Source organism: Hemicordylus capensis, chromosome 1 (genome assembly GCF_027244095.1).
Source record: "Hemicordylus capensis ecotype Gifberg chromosome 1, rHemCap1.1.pri, whole genome shotgun sequence".
Classification (NCBI taxonomy): Eukaryota; Metazoa; Chordata; class Lepidosauria; order Squamata; family Cordylidae; genus Hemicordylus; species Hemicordylus capensis.
In genome coordinates, this window is record NC_069657.1 from 204,029,394 (window position 1) to 204,033,846 (window position 4,453).

The 4,453-nt window shown below is 42.6% G+C and overlaps 1 long non-coding RNA gene across 1 annotated transcript; it reads left to right on the forward strand.

Annotated features, from left to right (window-relative positions):
• Window positions 1–570: 570 nt before the first annotated feature.
• On the forward strand, window positions 571–3,378 carry LOC128333704 (uncharacterized). The gene is made up of 2 exons (XR_008311034.1): window positions 571–924; window positions 3,207–3,378. It is a non-coding gene; the product is annotated as an uncharacterized LOC128333704 (long non-coding RNA).
• The last annotated feature ends 1,075 nt before the right edge of the window (window positions 3,379–4,453 follow it).

A 4,453-nucleotide genomic window follows, 5' to 3' on the forward strand; every position in this document is an offset into this window, starting at 1 on the left:
CCCCCCGGGCCACACCCATTTTGAGCAGTGAGCCAGGGGGAAAGAGTGGCTGGTCCAAGCGGAGCAATTGCTCTACAGATAGAGCAGCCACTCTGCTGCTGGTGCAGGGCACACTGGGATGCAGAGGACTACCTCCTCCCAATTCTAGCTCTGGACTCTGCCATGGCACAGTTTGTGTAGATGCATAGCCACCTCTCGTCTGTGGGGGAAGACGGCCACCAAGACGGCTACCACTCATCTGCGGGGGAAGGCAGGCAAACTCCTGTCTTCTCCCTAGCCCTCCGGAGCTGTGTGCTGAGGTCGTGTGAACAACCTCAATCTCTCCATTTAGCAATAGCACTTACATTTATATACCGCTCTATAGCCGGAGCTCTCTAAGCTGTTTACAATGATTTAGCATATTGCCCCCAACATTTCTGGGTACTCATTTTACCGACCTCGGAAGGATGGAAGGCTGAGTCAACCTTGAGCCCCTTGGTCAGGATCGATCTTGCAACCTTCTGGTTACAGAGCAGCAGTTTTACCACTGCGCCACCAGGGGCTCTTTTTTGTGTCTAATAACTGAGAAACTACATTTTATGTTCATATCAGCGGATGCCAAGCTTGGGTCTCCAGATGTTGCTATACTATAACCCCCATCCCATTAAGTAAAGTATTGTAATGAGTTGCTATCCAGAAAACTTTTCATACATGTATGTTTTATATGTAAGTACTATATCTTTCTTTCTTGGCATTTGCTGTTTGTTGTCAATGCAGGGCTTTTTATCTTCACGTAGTTCTTTATGCCTGGCTTTTGATGGAGGTTCCAGTCTAGTTTACCTTGGTCCTTTTTGGAATCCCCCTCATCTTTTGTGTTGGCTTCATGTGGAATGAGCAACTTCAATGTGTGTACCCATGTGGAGGGTGCCAGTGCATATGGGAAAGGTAGGCATAAGTCTCTTAAGAGAACAACTGTGGGCAAAAATTAACCATACACAGCTGGTGCCCTCTCCTTTTCCTGTGGATATTCTTGATGAAATGATTGTGTCTGGAGTAACTGGTTTGTCCAAAAGTCAATTCCTGAGGTGATTCATTATCGGCATGCAGTGTCGCACCACCATGACGAGTCAGCCATGAAACAGCTGGTTAATTATCCCTTGCTCTCTAACATAACTGTAGATGAATTTTCCCTTGAATGAAACTCATAAAGGCACAAGAGGCCTGTCAGAATGTAAGCCTAGTAACCTCTGTCTATACCATGCTGTTTACCCAGGGTGTAGCAAGGTCAGAGTGGGCCCTGAAACAAGAAGTGAAGATGAGTTCCCAGCCCCCCCCCCCACCGCTTTCTCCTCCTCCAGTGAGTTGGGTAGGCAGAAGTGGGAGAGCAAAGAGTCAGTTGTTGCCCAGCTGGTGGCCTGCCCCCCTCCCTCTGTTCGACTAAAGCTACTTTCCTCCTCTTTGCTCATTAACATTTCCAGGCAATAATGTCATTACTTTATTCGAGTAATGACCAAGTATTCACATCAGATGTTGTACCTGAATATAACACCAGCTCTCCTCTATTTAGGGAATAAATAACCAGTTCTCTTCAGACATATTGTTAAGGATGCACTACGGGGCCAAATTCAACATTACTCAGGGGCGGGATCAGAGATAAAGCCCACTGCTTGTCCTTGTGGAGAAAAACAAACTTCATGAATCAATATCATTCATGAATCAAAGTCGAACGGCTCTTCCGGATATGTGCCGTTTCGCCCACAAAGCTTCATCAGCCTCCAAAACAACATTAGTACCGGTACCCCATTTCTTAAGCTTGACACAGTCTTACAGTCCTTTCCTTTCATCTGGAGGCTGATGAAGCTTTGTGGGCGAAATGGCACATATCCAGAAGAGCTGTTCGACTTTGATTCATGAATGACATTGATTCCTGAAGTTTGTTTTTCTCCACAAGGACAAGCAGTGGGCTTTATCTCAGATCCCGGTCAGCTTATTTATGGAAGCATGCTCGACGGGTTCTTTGCTATCAGCACGTTTGTGATTTTACATCTTCACCTCTGTGTGGACGGTATTGAGCATTTCGCCATTGAGGACGTCCACACCTCTTTCTGAGACCACGTCTGACACCGTGCTTTTGTCATCTGCCACTTCCATTTTGATTTTGATACTTGACTTTGCCTATTCCATCCTGCAGTCCAATTTTTGCCTGGCTCAATTACACCTCCTTCCTTAACTTTTGACTGTTATTGTACATGCCTTTGTTTATGTATTCTGCATTAAGAGAAGACAATTTGTGTATTGTTTATTAATGTTATGGATCATTTATTACTGACTTATTATTTCTGAATATATATTTCTAGTGTTTATTTATATCTTCAGTGTTTGGTCATTATTATCTGCATTTTTTTGTTCTTAGTCACGGTCGGATTTCCCCTTTCCCCTCTTTATTGTCTGCCTTGCTGCCAGCAATTGCCTTTTTTCCTGACACCCCAGGAGGAAAGAAACAAGGAGGAAGAAGTGAAGGAGGGGAAACTCACATTCTGGCATCCACCCTTCTTTTACATGAATGTCACTTAGATGTCATCGCCCTGAGCTGCACAACTTTGCCCCTTCAGCAGCTGCTGGACTACAACTCCCATCATCCCGAACTATTGGCTGCTGTATCTGGGGATGATGAGGGTTGTAGTCCAACAACAAGGGAGTTTAAATCCCCCTTAAATGCTGGAGAGCCAAAGTTGTGCTGCCCTGACATAGATGCTCACCACTTACTTTGCCAAAGTGACCAATAGTTAGCCAACTAGTTTCCTGCTGCTACCAGTCAGTGGTCTGTTGTCAGCTATGTGAAGGTGTTTTCTTGGTCTCCAGCATTTAAAAGTAACATTCAATTTGATCCTTATTTAGAAGCGAATCCATTTGAACTCTGTGGAATCTGGTTTTAAAAAAAACATTTATAGTCTTCATCTATAAATTAGAAATTGTGAGTTATTCATACGCCTTGTCCTTCTCTCTTAGCAATTACATAAACATTTCTTCAACTCCCTCCTCCCTAGTTAAATCTAGTGTTTCAGTATACACGTAAAGTTTTTGAAAAAGGCAAGTTCTACAACATAAGAGTAAAATAAGGATAAATAAACTATAATTTCCCTGGGAACAGAAATTCTGATGCTTCTTTGCTGCCTTGTTAATTGCTTATAGTTTATTTTATGGCCTCTCATTTTTCATTGCTTTAGGTGGCAAGATTGCAGGAATGAGAAAATCATCTCAAGTGCCTTTGGACTTTTACAGCATTTGAAACCTACAAATGAGAACTAAATAGATGTATTTTATCAGCCATCTGGGGTTATTAATTATACTACGCAATGTGATATGTTATTAATTATATTACACAATGGTTTAATTGCTCATCTGTTGAAACTCTAGAGTGTAAGTTTTAACTTAACTGTAGGCTTATTTGCAATATAATTTTCTTCCAATGAGCTAAGAAATAGGTTTATACACAATTGATCAAGTCACAAGGTTTACTTTGCACTAAACTTCCATTTTGTTTTAGTACCTGGAGGAGGCAATACAATGATGTTGATATAAGAAGCCACAGGTTATTGACACTATCATCCTCTAGTTGAAACAAAATCCACATCAATTGAACGAGCACGGGGAACTCTGGGTACTTCTGCATGTAAATGCACAACTAGATAGCAAGCAGATGGTTGACAGGCTGTTCAATTCATTCTCCAGGCTGCATTTTGCCATTCCCACTTGCCATTCAAACATCAGTTTTCTGCGCTGACCAGACTTGCATATCAAGCAATGGGTTGCTTCTTGTCGAATCGTGGTCAAACGTACATTCCAGCAGGCACAAGTTTGAAATCAAATCAAGAGTCCACTGGATGGTAGACAGGCGAATCCAGTCTCCGTCTGTTAAATGTTGTAGAAACAGGAGGGGCTAGTGCTGCAACACTTACAGACAGAGGTGTGCACAAAATGGATTTTGCATTTCGTTTTGAGTGCAAAACAAAATGCAAAATTCTCAAATGGATTCACTGAAACACTCGAAACATTTTGAGTTCATTTTGAATGTTTCGGCTATGGGGAACTCAAAACACCCCAGTGTTCCACATGAGTGGCTCCTAGGGACACCAAAGGGCATGATGGGTGGTTACTACTAAAACCCCTAGACAATCCTCTGGGGAAAGGTTAATCTTTTTACATCCCCCACTTGCCAGTTTCTTTTGTGGGTTGGGTGGTAGAAAGCACCCATCATGCCGTACCACACAACCTACTTGGGTGTCCCTAGACCTACCAATGGGGAACAATGGGGTGATTTGAGTTTATTTATTTATTGTTAAATTTATATACCGCCTTTCATTAAAACAATGAGTTCTGCATTTTTCCTTATGGCCAGAATAAGCAAGTGCACAATTTTACAACCCTGCCTTGAAAAACACTGCAGGCACACAGTAAAAGGGAATCTCTGTCC